This window comes from Triticum aestivum, chromosome 1D, assembly GCF_018294505.1.
Source record: "Triticum aestivum cultivar Chinese Spring chromosome 1D, IWGSC CS RefSeq v2.1, whole genome shotgun sequence".
NCBI lineage: Eukaryota > Viridiplantae > Streptophyta > Magnoliopsida > Poales > Poaceae > Triticum > Triticum aestivum.
The window spans coordinates 255,178,760-255,200,187 of record NC_057796.1 but is presented as its reverse complement, the minus strand read 5'-3'; positions in this window follow the sequence as shown (position 1 = coordinate 255,200,187).

Genomic DNA, 21,428 nt, shown 5'->3' with positions numbered 1-21,428 from the left:
ATATTCTAATGGACATATGTGCCAAGATCTTTCCTCACCACATGATGCTTGCCAAAAGAGAAAAATAAAAAGGAATAGAGAGAAAAACTTTGACTCTTTGCATAAAAGTAAATACTGAAAAGTAAAAGATAGGCCCTTCGTAGAGGGAAGCAAAGGTTGCCATGCGCTTATTTGTTTGTATGCTCAATCCCTTAGTGCAAAAGAATGTCACGTTGTATTGCCCCTTCTGATGGCAACCTTTATTATGCAGTCTATCGCTTTTATTGCTTTACCATCACAAGTTCGTATAACGCTCAATTTTCTCTTACACTAAATGATCTTACACTTTTAGAAGCAATTTTTATTGCCTTATTACACTGATGACAACTTACTTGAGGGATCTTTCTCAATCCCTAGGTACGTATGGTGGACTCTTGAAGATAAGATTTGGGTTTAAGGGTTTTCTGGATGCACAAGTAGAATCTCTACTTGGTGCGGAATTTTTGGCTAGCAAAGATGGGGGGCAAGCACCACATGTTGAAGGATCTATGACAATATAACTTCTATGTGAATATGAACAAACATAAATCATTACCTTGTCTTCCTTGTCCAACGTCAACAATTTTGGCATATAATATTTTGATGGGGGCTCACAATCACAAAAGATTTCCAGGATAGTGTATTTGCATGTGAAAGTTCTCTTCCTTATACTAATTATTCATGAATTGCTTGTATGACCAATATTGTGATTGTAAAGCCTCAAAAGATTTCACTTTCTGAACCCAATGTGAAGATACCACTAGGCATGATATAATTTCAACTTTCTGACATTCAATTTATTCAAAAATTTACTCATGGGATATAAGTTAAGCACAAGAGTAAATGACATAGAAAAGGGCTTCGTTGACGGGATGCGAAAGCCGCTTACTTAGCCTCCCTGGCAACTATTTGAGGACTCTATTTTATTTAAAAACTTCCAGATCTAAGCATTTTATGAAAACAACAAGCAAAAACAAAACAAAATGACATTTCAAGAATAGCACAACTCATGTGGAGAAGCAAAAAACTTAGGCTCAACCGATACTAACCGATAATTGTTGAAGAAGAAACGTGGGATGCCTACCGGGGCATCCCCAAGATTAGATGATTGAGACTTCTTGAAATATTATCTTGGGATGCCTTGGGCATCCCCAAGCTTGAGCTTTTGTGTCTCCTTAATTCCTCCTATTTCACGGTTTCCCTAAATCTTAAAAACTTCATCCACACAAAACTCAACAAGAACTCGTGAGATAAGTTAGTATAAACCAATGCAAAAACCTTATCATTATCTACTGTAGCAAATCACAAAAAATATTATTCAACATTGCATACTAAATTCCTCTGCATATTAATACTCCTATCCTCAAATAGATTCATTAAACAAGCAAGCATATGCAAACAATGCAAACATAACAGCAATCTGCAAAAACAGTACAGTCTGTAAAGAATGCAAGATTCATCATATTCCCTAACTCCAAAAATTATAAAAAATTTACCACACTTTAGAAAATTTATCATAGCTTATTATGCAAAAAGTTTCAACATTTTATCACATTCTTACTTTTCTGGGGAATTTTTGCAACAGCGGTAAAATTTCTGTTTTCAAACAGCAACATGTAGACTTGTATAATAAGCATGGCAAAGGCTGTCAATGCCATTTTTATTGAAATAAAAGATGGAAAAAATTATTCTAAATAACAGCAAGCAAATCCTAACAAAATAAATTGATGCTCCAAGTAAAACTCATATCATGTGACGAATGAAAACATAGCTCCAAGTGAGGTTACCGATAATGTTGAAGACGAAAGAGGGGATGCCTTCCGGGGCATCCCCAAGCTTAGTTGCTTGGATATTTTTTGGATATTAACTTGGGGTGCCTTGGGCATCCCCAAGCTTAGGGTCTTTTCACTCCTTATTCTCCTCATATCGACATCTCACCCAAAACTTGAAAGCTTCAATCACACAAAACTTAACGGAACTTCGTGAGATAGGTTAGTATGATAAAGAGCAAACCATTTCACTTTGGTACTGTCAAAGACAAGATTCATAATTGTTCTCACACAATGCCTACTGTAGCATATCATTTCCACAATTTATATTGAGCAATATAAGTCATAGAAACTAGGAAACAAGCAAACTATCCATTGAAAACAGAATCTGTCAAAAACAGAACAGTCTGTAGTGATCTGCATAATAACCATACTTCTGCTGCTCCAAAATTATGAAAAAATTAGGACCGGGTGAGAAATTCGTATATTAATCTTCTGCAAAAAGAATCAACTCAAAATCACTCTTCTGTTAAAAATAAGAATTATTTTTGTTAGTGCAAAAGTTTATGTTTTTCAACAAGATCAAATCAACTATCACCCAACATGATCTCAAAGGCTTTACTTGGCACTTTATTGAAACAAAAGCAATAAAACATGATCAATACAGTAGCATAATCATGTGAACACACAAAAACAGTAGGTAAAAGTGTTGGTTTGTCTCCCAACAAGCGCTTTTCTTTAATGCCTTTTTAGCTAGGCATGATGATTTCAATGATGCTCGCATAAAAGTAAAGAATTGGGACATGAAGAGAGCATCATGGAGCATATGACTAGCACATTTAAGTCTAACCCACTTCCTATGCATAGAGATTTTGTGATCAAACAACTTATGGGAACAAGAATCAACTAGCATAGGAAGGCAAAACATGCATAACTTCAAAACTTTCAACATAAAGAGAGGAAACTTGGTATTATTGCAATTCCTACAAGCATATGTTCCTCCCTCATAATAATTTTCAGACGCATCATGAAGAAATTCAACAATATAACCATCGCATAAGGCACTCTTTTCATGATGCATAATCATAGAAATTTTGTTACTCTCGCAATAAGCAAATTTATTCTCATCAATAGTAGTGGGAGTGAACTCAACAAAATAACTATCATGTGATTGAAAATTAAAATCATGATGAAAAGTTTCATGGTTATCATTATTCTTTATAGCATACATGTCACCACCGTAATCATCATAGATAGGAACTTTGTTGTCATAGTCAATTGGAACCTCTTCCAAAATAGTGGATTCATCATTAAATAAAGTCACAACCTCTCCAAATCCATCAATATAATAATCATAAATAGGAGGCATGCAAGCATCATAATAAATTTTCTCATCAAAACATTGGGGACTAAAAATATCATCTTCATTAAACAAAGCATCCCCAAGCTTATGGCTTTGCATATCACTACCATCATGGATATTCAAAGAATTAATACTAGCAATATTGCAACCATGCTCATCATTCAAATATTTTGTGCCAAACATTTTATTGACTTCTTCTAACAATTGATCACAATTTTTCTTTCCATTATTTTCACGAAAGATATTATAAAGATGATCAATAATATGATGCAACCTCAATTCCATTTTTTGTTAGTTTTCTTTTACAAACCAAACTAGTGATAAACAAGAAACTAAAAGATTCGATTGCAAGATCTAAAGATATACCTTCAAGCACTCACCTCCCTGACAACGACGCCATAAAAGAGCTTGATGTCTACTACGCAACTTTATTCTTGTAGACTCGTGTTGGGCCTCCAAGCGCAGAGTTTTGTAGGACAGTGACAATTTTCCCTCAAGTGGATGACCTAAGGTTTATCAATCCGTGGGAGGTGTAGGATGAAGATGGTCTCTCTCAAACAACCCTGCAACCAAATACAAGAAATCTCTTGTGTCCCCAACACACCTAATACAATGGCAAACTGTATAGGTGCACTAGTTCGGTGAAGAGATGGTGATAAAACTGTAATATGGATGGTAGAAATATATTTTTATACTCTGAATAAATAAAAACAGCAAGGTAGCAAATAGTAAACGGGCACAAAAACAGTATTGCAATGCTTGAAAATGAGGCCTAGGGTCCGTACTTTCGCTAGTCCAATCTCTCAATAGTGCTAATATAATTGGATCATATAACCACCCCTCAAAGTGCGATGAAGAATCACTCCAAAGTTCCTATCTAGCGGAGAACAGAAGAATAAATTGTTTGTAGGGTACGAAACCACCTCAAAGCTATTCTTTCCGTTCGATCTATTCAAGAGTTAATAACACAAAGCTATTCTTTCCGTTCGATCTATCCCAGAGTTCGTACTAAAATAACGCTGAAGCAAATTCATATTCATAATACTCAATCCAACACAAAGAACTTTAAAGAGTGCCCCAAGATTTATACCGGAGAAACAAAGACAAGAACGTGCATCAACCCCTATGCATAGATTACCCCAATGTCACCTCGGGAATCCGCGAGTTGAGTGCCAAAACATATATCAAGTGAATCAATACGATACCCCATTGTCACCACGAGTATTCAATTGCAAGACATATATCAAGTTTTCTCAAATCCATGAAAGTATTCAATCTGATAATAACGAAATCTCAAAGGTAAAACTCGATTCATCACAACAAGATAGAGAGGGGAAAACACCATATGATCCGACTATATTAACAAAGCCCGCGATACATCAAGATCGTGACATCTCAAGAACACGAGAGAAAGATTAAACACATAGCTACTGGTACAAACCCTTAGCCCCGACGGTGGACTACTCCCTCCTCATTGTGGTGGCCCCCGGATGATGAAGATGGCAACCGGTGATGATTCCCTCTCCGGCAGGGTGCCGGAACGGGGTCTTGATTGGTTTCTCGTGGCTACATAGCCTTGCGGCGGCGGAACTTCTGATCTAGGTTAACCCCGAGGGTTTTTGGAATATTTGTGAATTTATAGGGTAAAGAGGGGGTGCGGGAGGCCACCAAGGTGGGCACAACCCACCAGGGCCCAGGCGTGCCCTGGTGGGTTGTACCCCCCTTGGGGCACCCTCCAGATGCTGCTCTGGCCCATCATGGGTGTTCTGGTCCATAAAAAATCTCCAAAAAGTTTCGCGGTGTTTGGACTCTTTTTTATATTGATTTCCTGCGATGTAAAAAACAAGCAAAAAACAGCAACTGGCACTGGGCACTGGGTCAATAGGTTAGTCCCAAAAAATGATATAAAGTTGCTATAAAATGATTGTAAAACATCCAAGAATGATAAAATAATAGCATGAATACTTCATAAATTATAGATACGTTTGAGACGTATCACTAGTCACTTGGAATAATCCTAGAGGGGACAGGAAGTTTGTTTTGATCAAAGCCAGAGTGCTTAGTCCGCGTCGGGTTCCCAAAAGCTTTATCATGCATCAGTTAGGAGGGGAGCGCCGTTGCTGGACTGTTTGTGTCACGATCCTTTGAAGTAGCGACTCGAATGCACGTATTCCTGATGTTCCTCCGGCCGGCATTGATCCACCACCTGCAGATGGGATTCCCCACCCTCTGTTTGGAGATGGACTCACTACAGAACAGATGTATCAAGCGCAGCTCCACAACTGGCTTGCTCAAAATGCAATGACAAATCCTAATGCAGAGGAGCCACACCATAATGTTGCTCAAGGGAATGATGTGCACTTCCAAGATGTCTAGGGCGCCTGGCCTCCTTCTCCTCCGCCTTCTCCACCTGCTCTGTATAACTACCAAGCCTGGTTGGTGGCTGAAGGATTGCAAGTCCAGGATGGGATCCTACGTGCCAACAACATTCAGAACAGTCCAGGCACTGCATGGAATGACTCCTTCTTGGCTTATGACAGTTCAAACTCAAGTGCAACAATATCTGACAGCTATGTGATGGTACCAAGCAATATTTTCAATGCTCTGACTATGGGAGAAGGCTCTGCCACACTGAAAATAGTTTGGTGACTAGCAATGCCCCACAGCACAATGCTCTGAATATTGAAGTTTCTCTCTCTGCTTCTGGGCTGCAGTTTGCAATGACAGCGCATGGAAATATTGTCAGCTCCATAATGATCAATGCAGGGTTCCCTATAATCAGGCTCAACACTTTCCTCAGGTCTGCAATTATGCCAATCATCGCAGCTTATGGTCCTTGGAGAACTGGATTTGGTCTTAGAGATGAAAGAGTGGATTTTAAAGTTGTGATCGTTGAAGAAGATGGAGTTCTGACTCTCTCTGAGGCCACCAAAACTGTCACTCATCACTCCTCCAACTCCTCTCTTGTTGAACAGATGACCACCACTGTTGCACTTTGCTTAACTGAACCGCCTGTTGCTGCATTAGGAGTTGAGTTCCAAGGCAGACTCTCCTCTTTGATGGACACAACTCCTAATATGCAGAGCTCCGTGTCTCTGAATCTATTGGCTGAGGACAATAGTGATGTTGAGAGGCTGCCGTTGCAGCAGCCTGGTCCTCTAGCTTCAGAAGCCTTATTGTTGGGGATCGTAGCAGAATTTTAAAATTTCCTACGCATCACCAAGATCCATCTATGGAGTATACTAGCAACGAGGGGAAAGGGGTGCATCTACATACCCTTGTAGATCGCGAGCGGAAGCGTTCCAATGAACGGGGTTGATGGAGTCGTACTCGCCGTGATCCAAATCACCGATGACCGAGTGCCGAACGGACGGCACCTCCGCGTTCAACACACGTACGGAGCAGCGACGTCTCCTCCTTCTTGATAAAGCAAGGGGGAAGGAGAGGTTGATGGAGATCCAGCAGCACGACGGCGTGGTGGTGGAAGTAGCGGGGATCTCGACAGGGCTTCGCCAAGCTTCTGCGAGAGGGAGAGGTGTCGCAGGGGGAGAGGGAGGCGCCAGGGGCTGTGCTGCTGCCCTCCCTCCCCCCACTATATATAGGGACCCCTGGGGGGCGCCGGCCCTGGGAGATCAGATCTCCAAGGGGGGGCGGCGGCCAAGGGGGAAGGGGGGGTGGCTTCCCCCCCAAGCCAAGTGGGCGCCCCCCATCCCCAGGGTTTCCAACCCTAGGCGCAGGGGGAGGCCCAAGGGGGGCGCCCCAGCCCACTAAGGGCTGGTTCCCTTCCCATTTCAGCCCATGGGGCCCTCCGGGATAGGTGGCCCCACCCGGTGGACCCCCGGGACCCTTCCGGTGGTCCCGGTACAATACCGATAACCCCCGAAACTTTCCTGGTGGCCGAAACTGGACTTCCTATATATAATTCTTCACCTCCGGACCATTCCGGAACTCCTCGTGATGTCCGGGATCTCATCCGGGACTCCGAACAACTTTCGGGTTTCCGCATACTAATATCTCTACAACCCTAGCGTCACCGAACCTTAAGTGTGTAGACCCTAAGGGTTTGGGAGACATGCAGACATGACCGAGACGCCTCTCCGGTCAATAACCAACAGCGGGATCTGGATACCCATGTTGGCTCCCACATGTTCCACGATGATCTCATCGGATGAACCACGATGTCGAGGATTCAATCAATCCCGTATACAATTCCCTTTGTCAATCGGTATGTTACGTGCCCGAGATTCGATCGTCGGTATCCCAATACCTTGTTCAATCTCGTTACCGGTAAGTCTCTTTACTCGTACCGTAATGCATGATCCCGTGGCTAACTCCTTAGTCACATTGAGCTCATTATGATGATGCATTACCGAGTGGGCCCAGAGATACCTCTCCGTCATACGAAGTGACAAATCCCAGTCTCGATCCGTGCCAACTCAACAGACACTTTCGGAGATACCCGTAGTGTACCTTTATAGTCACCCAGTTACGTTGTGACGTTTGGCACACCCAAAGTACTCCTACGGTGTCCGGGAGTTGCACGATCTCATGGTCTAAGGAAAAGATACTTGACATTGGAAAAGCTCTAGCAAACGAACTACACGATCTTTGAGCTATGCTTAGGATTGGGTCTTGTCCATCACATCATTCTCCTAATGAAGTGATCCCGTTATCAATGACATCCAATGTCCATAGTCAGGAAACCATGACTATCTGTTGATCAACGAGCTAGTCAACTAGAGGCTTATTAGGGACACGTTGTGGTCTATGTATTCACACATGTATTACGATTTCCGAATAACACAATTATAGCATGAACAATAGACAATTGTCATGAACAAAGAAATATAATAATAACCATTTATTATTGCCACTAGGGCATATTTCCAACAGTCTCCCACTTGCACTAGAGTCAATAATCTAGTTACATTGTGATGAATCGAACACCCATAGCGTTCTGGTGTTGATCATGTTTTGCTCTAGGGAGAGGTTTAGTCAACGGATCTGCTACATTCAGGTCCGTATGTACTTTACAAATATCTATGTCTCCATTTTGAACACTTTCACGAATGGAGTTGAAGCGACGCTTGATATGCCTGGTCTTCCTGTGAAACCTGGGCTCCTTGGCAAGGGCAATAGCTCCAGTGTTGTCACAGAAGAGAGTCATCGGGCCCGACGCATTGGGAATCACCCCTAGGTCGATAATGAACTCCTTCATCCAGATTGCTTCTTGCGCTGCCTCTGAGGCTGCCATGTACTCCGCTTCACATGTAGATCCGGCCACGACGCTTTGCTTGCAACTGCACCAGCTTACTGCCCCTCCATTCAAAATATACACGTATCCGGTTTGTGACTTCGAGTCATCCAGATCTGTGTCGAAGCTAGCGTCGACGTAACCCTTTACGACGAGCTCTTCGTCACCTCCATAAACGAGAAACATATCCTTAGTCCTCTTCAGGTACTTCAGGATATTCTTGACCGCTGTCCAGTGTTTCATGCCGGGATTACTTTGGTACCTTCCTACCAAACTTACGGCAAGGTTTACATCAGGTCTGGTACACAGCATGGCATACATAATAGACCCTATGGCCGAGGCATAGGGGATGACACTCATCTTTTCTCTATCTTCTGCCGTGGTCGGGCATTGAGCCGTGCTCAATTGCACACCTTGCAATACAGGCAAGAACCCCTTCTTGGACTGATCCATATTGAACTTCTTCAATATCTTGTCAAGGTACGTACTCTGTGAAAGACCAATGAGTCATCTTGATCTATCTCTATAGATCTTGATGCCTAATATATAAGCAGCTTCTCCAAGGTCCTTCATTGAAAAACACTTATTCAAATAGGACTTTATACTTTCCAAGAATTCTATATCATTTCCCATCAATAGTATGTCATCCACATATAATAAAAGAAATGCTACAGAGCTCCCACTCACTTTCTTGTAAACACGGGCTTCTCCATAAGTCTGTGTAAACCCAAACGCTTTGATCATCTCATCAAAACGAATGTTCCAACTCCGAGATGCTTGCACCAGTCCATAGATGGAGCGCTGGATCTTGCATACCTTGTTAGCATTCTTAGGATCGACAAAACCTTCCGGCTGCATCATATACAATTCTTCCTTAAGAAAATCGTTAAGGAATGCCGTTTTGACGTCCATTTGCCATATCTCATAATCATAGAATGCGGCAATTGCTAACATGATTCGGACGGACTTCAGCTTCGCTACGGGTGAGAAAGTCTCATCGTAGTCAACCCCTTGAACTTGTCGATAACCCTTAGCGACAAGTCGAGCCTTATAGATGGTCACATTACCATCCGCGTCTGTCTTCTTCTTAAAGATCCATTTATTTTCTATGGCTCACCGATCATCGGGCAAGTTAGTCAAAGTCCATACTTCGTTTTCATACATGGATCCTATCTCAGATTTCATGGCTTCTAGCCATTTGTCGGAATCCGGGCCCGCCATTGCTTCTTCATAGTTCGAAGGTTCACCATTGTCTAACAACATGATTTCCAGGACAGGGTTGCCGTACCACTCTGGTGCGGAACGTGTCCTTGTGGACCTACGAAGTTCAGCAGTAACTTGATCCGAAGCTTCATGATCATCATCATTAACTTCCTCCCCAGTCGGTGTAGGCACCACAGGAACATCTTCCCGCGCTGCGCTACTTTCTGGTTCGGAAGGGGTGAGTGTCACCTCATCAAGTTCCACTTTCCTCCCACTCAATTCTTTCAAGAGAAACTCTTTCTCCAGAAAGGACCCGTTCTTGGCAACAAAGATCTTGCCTTCGGATCTGAGGCAGAAGGTATACCCAATGGTTTCCTTAGGGTATCCTATGAAGACGCATTTTTCCGACTTGGCTTCGAGCTTTTCAGGTTGAAGTTTCTTGACATAAGCATCGCATCCCCAAACTTTTAGAAACGACAGCTTAGGTTTCTTCCCAAACCATAATTCATACGGTGTCGTCTCAACGGATTTCGACGAAGCCCTATTTAAAGTGAATGCGGTAGTCTCTAAAGCATAGCCCCAAAATGAGAGCGGTAGATCGGTAAGAGACATCATAGATCGCACCATATCCAATAGAGTGCGATTACGACGTTCGGACACACCGTTTCGCTGAGGTGTTCCAGGCGGCGTGAGTTGTGAAACGATTCCACATTTCCTTAAGTGCGTACCAAATTCGTGACTTAAATATTCTCCACCACGATCTGATCGTAAGAACTTTATTTTCCTGACACGTTGATTCTCAACCTCACTCTGAAATGCCTTGAACTTTTCAAAGGTTTCAGACTTGTGTTTCATTAGGTAGACATACCCATATCTACTTAAGTCATCAGTGAGAGTGAGAACATAACGATATCCTCCGCGAGCCTCAACACTCATTGGACCGCACACATCGGTATGTATGATTTCCAATAAGTTGGTTGCTCGCTCCATTGTTCCGGAGAACGGAGTCTTGGTCATCTTACCCATGAGGAATGGTTCGCACGTGTCAAATGATTCGTAATCAAGAGACTCCAAAAGTCCATCTGCATGGAGCTTCTTCATGCGCTTGACACCAATGTGACCAAGGCGGCAGTGCCACAAGTATGTGGGACTATCGTTATCAACTTTAAATCTTTTGGTATTCACACTATGAATATGTGTAACATCACGTTCGAGATTCATCAAGAATAAACCATTGACCAGCGGGGCATGACCATAAAACATATCTCTCATATAAATAGAACAACCATTATTCTCGGATTTAAATGAGTAGCCATCTCGAATTAAACAAGATCCAGATACAATGTTCATGCTCAAAGCTGGCACTAAATAACAATTATTGAGGTTTAAAACTAATCCCGTAGGTAAATGTAGAGGCAGCGTGCCGACGGCGATCACATCGACCTTGGAACCATTCCCGACGCGCATCGTCACCTCGTCCTTTGCCAGTCTCCGCTTATTCCGCAGTTCCTGTTTTGAATTACAAATATGAGCAACCGCACCGGTATCAAATACCCAGGAGCTACTACGAGTACTGGTAAGGTACACATCAATTACATGTATATCACATATACCTTTGGTGTTGCCGGCCTTCTTGTCCACTAAGTATTTGGGGCAGTTCCGCTTCCAGTGACCACTTCCCTTGCAATAAAAGCACTCAGTCTTAGGCTTGGGTCCATTCTTCGACTTCTTCCCAGTAACTGGCTTACCGGGCGCGGCAACTCCCTTGCCGTCCTTCTTGAAGTTCTTCTTACCCTTGCCTTTCTTGAACTTAGTGGTTTTATTCACCATCAACACTTGATGTTCCTTTCTGATCTCCACCTCCGCTGATTTCAGCATTGAATATACCTCAGGAATGGTCTTTTCCATCCCCTGCATATTGAAGTTCATCACAAAGCTCTTGTAGCTCGGTGGAAGCGACTAAAGGATTCTGTCAATGACCGCGTCATCCGGGAGATTAACTCCCAGCTGAGACAAGCGGTTGTGTAACCCAGACATTCTGAGTATGTGCTCACTAACAGAACTATTTTCCTCCATTTTACAGCTGAAGAACTTGTCGGAGACTTCATATCTCTCGACCCGGGCATGAGCTTGGAAAACCATTTTCAGCTCTTCGAACATCTCATATGCTCCATGTTTCTCAAAATGCTTTTGGAGACCCGGTTCTAAGCTGTAAAGCATGCCGCACTGAACGAGGGAGTAATCATCAGCACGTGATTGCCAAGCGTTCATAACGTCTTGGTTCTCTGGGATTGGTGCTTCACCTAGCGGTGCTTCTAGGACATAATCTTTCTTGGCAGCTATGAGGATGATCCTTAGGTTCCGGACCCAGTCCGTATAGTTGCTGCCATCATCTTTCAGCTTGGTTTTCTCTAGGAACGCGTTGAAGTTGAGGACAACGTGGGCCATTTGATCTACAAGACATATTGTAAAGATTTTAGACTAAGTTCATGATAATTAAGTTCATATAATCAAATTATTCAATGAACTCCCACTCAGATAGACATCCCTCTAGTCATCTAAGTGAAACATGATCCGAGTTAACTAGGCCGTGTCCGATCATCACGTGAGACGGACTAGTCAAGATCGGTGAACATCTCCATGTTGATCGTATCTTCTATAAGACTCATGCTCGACCTTTCGGTCCTCCGTGTTCCGAGGCCATGTCTGTACATGCTAGGCTCGTCAAGTCAACCTAAGTGTATTGCGTGTGTTCCGAGGCCATGTCTGTACATGCTAGGCTCGTCAACACCCGTTGTATGCGAACGTTAGAATCTATCACACCCGATCATCACGTGGTGCTTCGAAACAACGAACCTTCGCAACGGTGCACAGTTAGGGGCGACACTTTCTTGAAATTATTATAAGGGATCATCTTACTTACTACCGTCGTTCTAAGTAAATAAGGTGCAAAACATGATAAACATCACATGCAATCAAATAGTGACATGATATGGCCATTATCATTTTGCTCCTTTGATCTCCATCTTCGGGGCACCATGATCATCTTCGTCACCAGCATGACACCATGATCTCCATTATCATGATCTCCATCATCGTGTCTTCATGAAGTTGTCACGCCAACGATTACTTCTACTTCTATGGCTAACGCGTTTAGCAATAAAGTAAAGTAATTTACATGGCGTTATTCAATGACACGCAGGTCATACAAAAATAAAGACAGCTCCTATGGCTCCTGCCGGTTGTCATACTCATCGACATGCAAGTCGTGATTCCTATTACAGGAATATGATCAATCTCATACATCACATATATCATTCATCACATCTTCTGGCCATATCACATCACAAGGCACATGCTGCAAAAACAAGTTAGACGTCCTCTAATTGTTGTTGCAAGTTTTTACGTGGCTTGTATAGGTTTCTAGCAAGAACGTTTCTTACCTACGTAAGACCACAACGTGATATGCCAATTTCTATTTACCCTTCATAAGGACCCTTTTCATCGAATCCGTTCCGACTAAAGTGGGAGAGACAGACACCCGCTAGCCACCTTATGCAACTAGTGCATGTCAGTCGGTGGAACCTGTCTCACGTAAGCGTACGTGTAAGGTCGGTCCGGGCCGCTTCATCCCACAATACCGCCGAAACAAGATAAGACTAGTAGCGGCAAGAAGAATTGGCAACATCTACGCCCACAACTGCTTTGTGTTCTACTCGTGCATAGTAACTACGCATAGGCCTGGCTCATGATGCCACTGTTGGGGATCGTAGCAGAATTTTAAAATTTCCTACGCATCACCAAGATCCATCTATGGAGTATACTAGCAACGAGGGGAAAGGAGTGCATCTACATACCCTTGTAGATCGCGAGCGGAAGCGTTCCAATGAACGGGGTTGATGGAGTCGTACTCGCCGTGATCCAAATCACCGATGACCGAGTGCCGAACGGACGGCACCTCCGCATTCAACACATGTGCGGAGCAGCAACGTCTCCTCCTTCTTGATCCAGCAAGGGGGAAGGAGAGGTTGATGGAGATCCATCAGCACGACGGCATGGTGGTGGAAGTAGCGGGGATCTCGACAGGGCTTCGCCAAGCTTCTGCGAGAGGGAGAGGTGTTGCAGGGGGAGAGGGAGGCGCCAGGGGCTGTGGTGCTGCTGCCCTCCCTCCCCCCACTATATATAGGCACCCCTGGGGGGACGCCGGCCCTGGGAGATCAGATCTCCAAGGGGGGGCGGCCAAGGGGGAAGGGGGGGTGGCTTCCCCCCCAAGCCAAGTGGGGCGCCCCCCACCCCCAGGGTTTCCAACCCTAGGCGCAGGGGGAGGCCCAAGGGGGGCGCCCCAGCCCACTAAGGGCTGGTTCCCTTCCCACTTCAGCCCATGGGGCCCTCCGGGATAGGTGGCCCCACCCGGTGGACCCCCGGGACCCTTCCGGTGGTCCCGGTACAATACCGATAACCCCCGAAACTTTCCCGGTGGCCAAAACTGGACTTCCTATATATAATTCTTCACCTCCGGACCATTCCGGAACTCCTCGTGACGTTCGAGATCTCATCCGGGACTCCGAACAACTTTCAGGTTTCCGCATACTAATATCTCTACAACCCTAGCGTCACCGAACCTTAAGTGTGTAGACCCTACGGGTTCGGGAGACATGCAGACATGACCGAGACACCTCTCCGGCCAATAACCAATAGCGGGATCTGGATACCCATATTGGCTCCCACATGCTCCTCGATGATCTCATCGGATGAACCACGATGTCGAGGATTCAATCAATCCCGTATACAATTCCCTTTGTCAATCGGTATGGTACTTGCCCGAGATTCGATCGTCGGTATCCCGATACCTTGTTCAATCTCGTTACCGGCAAGTCTCTTTACTCGTTCCGTAACACATCATCCCATGATCAACTCCTTGGTCACATTGTGCACATTATGATGATGCATTACTGAGTGGGCCCAGAGATACCTCTCTGTCATACGGAGTGACAAATCCCAGTCTTGATCCGTGCCAACTCAACAGACACTTTCGGAGATACCCGTAGTGTACCTTTATAGTCACCCAGTTACGTTGTGACGTTTGGCACACCCAAAGTACTCCTACGGTGTCCGGGAGTTGCACAATCTCATGGTCTAAGGAAAAGATACTTGACATTGGAAAAGCTCTAGCAAACGAACTACACGATCTTTGAGCTATGCTTAGGATTGGGTCTTGTCCATCACATCATTCTCCTAATGAAGTGATCCCGTTATCAATGACATCCAATGTCCATAGTCAGGAAACCATGACTATCTGTTGATCAACGAGCTAGTCAACTAGAGGCTTACTAGGGACACGTTGTGGTCTATGTATTCACACATGTATTACGATTTCCGGACACAATTATAGCATGAACAATAGACAATTATCATGAACAAAGAAATATAATAATAACCATTTATTATTGCCTCTAGGGCATATTTCCAACACTTGTCTGCTCAAGAGGTCACTGTTACTGTGGATAAGGATAATAGACCCGAGATCTGTCGCCGTGGTAAAATGCAAGCTCCTGAGTCTTCGATCAATCTTCGTAGAAGTGACCGTAAGAACAAATATGATGGTTTCAAAGTGTCACTAGTCACTGATGTTAAACTTAGGGTTTCTAAGGTGAAGCCACAAGTTACTCCCTCTGTTGCATCCTTAGTTACTACAACTGAGATTTCTGATGACTCTGCAATACCACCACCAACTCCAATCCCAATCATCCAATATATTGGCACAGTCATGTGTGGGATTTCGGCTGATGAACTCTCGGAGGAGGAGCTTCTTGCTAGCAAGGAGGCAGGGCCATCTTCAGATGCTGCCTAAACTTCCTTTTTATCTTATTTATGCCACTTTTGGTTAATTGGAACATTCTATGTTGGAATGTACGTGGGCTAAACTCTGAAGCCAAACAATTAGCGCTTTCTAATGCTATCAACTCTAGTGGTTGTGCGGTTATCTGCTTGCAGGAAACTAAAAAATCCTCGTTTGATAATGCTTTCATTGAATCTTGTTGCCCTCGAAGGTTTGATCATTTGGATTTTGTCCCCTCTCGGGGAGCGTTGGGGGGGGGGGCTCGCTACCATTTGGAATAGTGCTATATATACAGCTAGCACTATCACTTCTGAAGAATTTGCTCTGGTTACTCGCTTTCGAGCCACCCAATTGGCTCAATCTTGGACCTTAGTTAGTGTGTACGGGCCATGTTAGGGAGAACAAAGAAATAACTTCATTGCTTGGCTATTTTCACTTCATATCCCCTCTGATGGGGATTGGCTCCTCATTGGTGATTTCAAATTCATTAGAGGCCCCGACAATCAAAACAAACCAGGTGGTAATTTTGGCAATATGATCACTTTTAATGATTTCATCAGATCACAGGCATTGATTGAATTACCCATCAAGGGCTGGGCATACACGTGGAGCAACATGCAAACATACCCCTTGCTTGAACAGATAGATTGTTTTTTCACAAGCAATCACTGGACTATTTCATACCAGAATACCCTTGTTAAACCCCTTGGTCGGCCTGTCTCAGATCATACACCCTGTGTCATTAATATTGAAATGAAAATTCCACGACCCAAGCTCTTCCGCTTTGAATCTTATTGGATTCATCGCCCTGGGTTTTTAGACACTATCAATAAGTCGAGGGCCAAACCAGCTGTTTCTCAGAATATGGCGACAAATCTTTGTAAGAAATTCAATAACCTAAGGCATGATCTTAAAATTTGGAGCAAGAACATCTCCAAGTTATCTATTGCAATTGAGAACACTAACAAGGCTTTGCTAGAAATTGATGGGTTGGAGAACAGGAGATCTCTCACAACACCAGAAGCAAATTTCAGGGCTATACTCAAGAAGCATCTCATGAGACTTCTTTCATACCAAAAACAATATTGGAAGAAACGTTGCACCATCCGATGGGTCCAGTTTGGTGATGAAAATTCCAAGTTTTTCCAAGCAATGGCATCAGAGAGATATCAAAGAAATAATATTGCATCCCTCATGACATATTCTGGTTTCTGTGCGGAGGATCATGCAAGCAAAGAGTCCATTATTTTTCAAACTTTCAAAGAAATACTTGGTACGAACTCTCACCATGACATGAAATTTGACCTGTCCAGAATCATCAAAAAAATTGATGGCCTCGATGAACTCACGGTACCGTTCACAAAGGAGGAAATAGACAATGTGATTAAAATGATGCTGGTTGATCGAGCCCCGGGCCCTGATGGATTTACTGGCGTATTTCTTAAATCTTGCTGGGAACTGATCAAGGAGAATTTTTACAAACTTTGCAATCAGTTCTTTGACGGCAACCTTAACCTTGAGAGCATTAATGAGGGCCTTATCACTCTAATCCCGAAGACCAATGCGCCCTCGACAGTCAAATTACAGACCAATCACTTTGCTTAACTGTTGTCTTAAGGTGACCACTAAAATTTTGGCCAACCGACTGCAAAGAATTATACTCAAGATCGTGCACCGCAACCAATATGGTTTCTTCAAAGGACGCACGATCCAAGACTATGTGGCCTGGGCATTCGAGTACATTTACCAATGTCAAGCTTCCAAAAAACAGATTGTGCTTCTCAAACTAGATTTTGCCAAGTCCTTTGACACGATCGATCATGACGCTATGCTGGAGATCATGCGGAACATGGGATTTAGTGACAAATGGCTCGGCTGGATCAAATGCATCTTTGCCTCGGGTAAATCAGTTGTCCTTCTTAATGGTGTCCCAGGACGTCAATTCCATTGCAGGTGTGGCGTTCGCCAAGGTGACCCCTCGTCACCCCTAATTTTTGTTCTGGCCACGGATTTATTACAAGCTGCAATCAATGATGCCTTTGCCAGAGATCTCATCAAGATGCCATTCCCAAGAAATAACCAAAAAGACTACCCGGTAATCCAATATGCAGATGACATGATTCTCGCAATGCCGGCTTGTCCATTGCAAGCAACAACCATCAAGAACATTCTTTCAGACTATGCAACCTCCATTGGTTTAAAGATTAACTTCCACAAATCCACCCTAATCCCGATCAACTGTGATGAATCAGTCTACACCAGTTTGGCCAACATCTTTGGGTGTGTCATGGGCAAGATGCCATTCACATACCTTGGTCTCCCCATGGGATCAACAAAGCCCACTATGCATGATCTTATGCCACTGGTTTGTCGTGTGGAAAGAAGGCTATCAGCGACACTCAATATGATATCCTATGGAGGCAAGTTATCATTACTAAATTCGGTAATAACTTCCCTCATTATTTTTGCTATGTGCACGCTCAAACTCCCCGCTGGAATCATTGAACTTTTGGATAAGATTCGCAGAAAGTGCCTTTGGACCAAGAAAACGGACCAAGGCGACAAATGTAACTCGCTTGCTGCATGGGACATGGTTTGCACACCAAAGAAATGTGGAGGTCTTGGGGTCCTAAATTTGAGAATCCAGAATGAGGCTTTACTTCTCAAATTCCTACACAAGTTTTATAATCATTGGGACCTTCCTTGGGTGGACTTACTTTGGAGCACATACTACACTACCAAGATCCCACACGCTACCGAATCATGCGGTTCATTCTGGTGGCGAGACGTCACTAAGCTAATGCCAACATACAGAGGGATCACTCAGATAACTGTGAACAATGGATCAGATAGTCTTTTTTGGGAAGACATGTGGCTGGGTGAAATTCTGGCCAAAACTCACCCACGAGCTTTCTCATTTTCCAAAGACGAGGACATCTTGGTCCGTGAATTCCTGGGGATCACCAGCTTGTAGGAAACGTTCCACCTCCCACTCTCAGCGCAGGCACATGAAGAAATCAGAGAGTTACAGCAAAAGACCTCGGAAGTACAACTGGCCGAGCATTCAACTCATGATGATTGGACATGCATTTGGGGATCTCCTCACTATTCGGCCAATAAATTCTATGCCTTCTACTTCCGAGACATCCAAGCCCATCCAGCCTATACGTGGCTATGGAAATCAAAAGCAACTATGAAAATCAAAGTTTTCGGATGGTTACTACTATCAGATAAATTGAATACCAGAACCATGCTAAAAAGGAGGCATTACAACATTGGTAACAACTTTGGCTGCCTATTATGTTCAACATGCACGGATGAAACAGTAGAGTGCCTATTCTTTGAATGCCCTTTTAGTCTACAATGCTGGTCAGATATTGGAATGCAGGGCTACACCCAAGGCAATAGATTGGAATGGGTTGAATCAGCTAAAACCTCATGGAACAGACCCTTGTTCATCGAAATCCTCCTGCAATCAGCTTGGAGCATATGGAAAGAAAGAAACAACAAGCATTTCAGAGGAATCACACCATCAAGAAGCTCCTAGCTAGCTAGGCTGAAGGAAGACCTATCCCTCCTCATTTACAGGGTGGGAGAAAAGAATAAACCATTTTTACTTTCTTCTTAGATACCTTGTAATAAGTACCTCCTCCTCCACCCCCAAAGTGGGATGGAGTTGTAAATTGAAATCCATGTACAACACCTGATTTATTAATTTAATTCATAGTAGGAGCCTCTCCTACTGTTTTAGTGGTCAAAAACCAGACGAAAGGGGCCTACTTCTGATGAAGTAGGCACTCAACAGTGAGCTCCTTAGGGCCAATCTCACAATTTTAACCCTGATGCAGAGCATCCTACGGACATCACCATGTCAAGAGTCCATTTGGCAAGTGACACGTGCGACATCTACTCCACATACATAAAAGGTGAATCATCTCCTTTACACATGTTCACTTGACCCCTTCGAGGATGGTATACTACTTGACACTCCCCTCATGTGCATGCATACGTACTCTCGGAGCTTCCCGGATGACGAGGAGGAGTGCAAGCGCCAAGGAATGACTACACCATCCACGAGGGAAGCAAGGAAGCAGAGGCGGAAGAAGACGAAGCTACATAAGCTACAACTGCCGGACATCTCGGCCAAGGCCGAACATCCGGTGCCTGTGCGCCGAAGGAGCTGCACCAACTGTCGGCCAGATGCATCAGTGGCCGGACATACGAAGTTACACATCGGGCCGGACATCCAGCCACCTGCCGGGTATCCGGCGAAGGAGACCCGTGGCCAGCAGAAGATTGCCCACCGTCGGGCCGGACATCCGGCCACACCTTGGACATCCGACGCCTCACGAGAGGCCGGACATCCGCCCCCTGCCGGATATCCGGCGCCTACCTACGCGCATGGAGAGGGCCGAAGCCCATGTATCTCTCTTTCCCACCTCCCACTTCGTGGCTAGACTATGTATAGGCATCCCCCTCCTCCATTCTAGGGTTAGCAAAGTGATAGCTCATTCTAGTTGAGCTTTGCTCCTTACCTCTACTCCTCTTGAGAGGGAGAGACACTCCCATGGATTTCAAGGCCTCTATGGGAGAAGATCCCGAGGGATTCAAGAACCCCATTGTGGGAAGGATCTATCTAGATCATCAAGACCTCATCTCCTCTTGGATTTGGGATGAACTCTTAATAACCCACAAGTGTAGGGGATCATTTGTAGCCTTCTTCGATAAATAAGAGTGTCGAACCCAACGAGGAGGCAGAACAAATATTCCCTCAAGTTCTATCGACCACCAATACAACTCTACGCACACTTGTCGTTTGCTTTACCTAAAACAAGTATGAAACTATTTTGCAAGAATAAAACTACGAGTACTTTGCGAGAATAAAACTACGGATAAATTGCAAGGTAATAAAAGTGGATAGCTTTTGTCAACAAGAAAGTCATTTGTCCCTAGGCAATCGATAACAAGTACTGGTAATCATTCTTGTAATTTTATATGAGGGAGAGGCATGAGCTAACATACTTTATCTACTTGGATCATATGCACTTATTATTGAAACTCTAGCAAGCATCAGCAACTACTAAAGATCATTAAGGTCGTGAAACCCAACCATAGCATTAAGTATCAAGTCCTCTTTATCCCATACGCAACAACCCACCTACTCGGGTTTAAGCTTATGTCACTCTCGCAACCTACCATAAGAAAAACATGAACGTATTGCAACACCCTACAACAAGGACCCCTCACGTTTGCGCGAGACGGAGGGCACCGTAGGACAGCACCATAAATGAAATATACAATCATACCAACCAAGATCACGATTAACTCACAGGACAAAACGGATTTACTCAAACATCATAAGATAACCATCGATCATTGGAAAATAATATATGGAGTTGAGCACCATGTTAACTAGAGATTACAACGGGGAGAAGGGGTGTTACACCACTGCATAGAGGGGGAGAAAGTTGGTGTTGACGGTAGCAAGATTTTTGATGTAGATCGTTGTCACGATCCTAGCCCCGGCGTTCCGACGCCACCGGGAGAGAGGGGGAGAGAGTCCCCTCCTTCTTCTTCTTCCTTGGCCTCCCCCCCTAGATGGGAGGAGAGTTCCCCCTCTGGTCCATGGCCTCCATAGCGGCGGAGGGGCGGGAGCCCCTTCGAGATTGGATCTCCCTCTCTGTTCTCTCCTGTTTCGCGTTCCCCAGATCTGGCCGAAAACCATTTCTTATATTCCGGGAGATCCATAACTCCGATTGTGCTGAGATTTTAACACGATTTTTCCCGGATATAAGCTTCCTTGCGCCCGAAGTAGAGCCCTAACCGACGTACGAGGTGAGCACAACCCACCACCACGCGCCTGGGGCCTGGGGCGCGCTCAGGTGTCTTGTGGTGTGTGTGGGCCTCCGTTTGCGGTGATTCCAACTCCCAAAAATAAAAAATATTCCAAAATAATTCTCCGTAAAATTTTATTGCATTTGG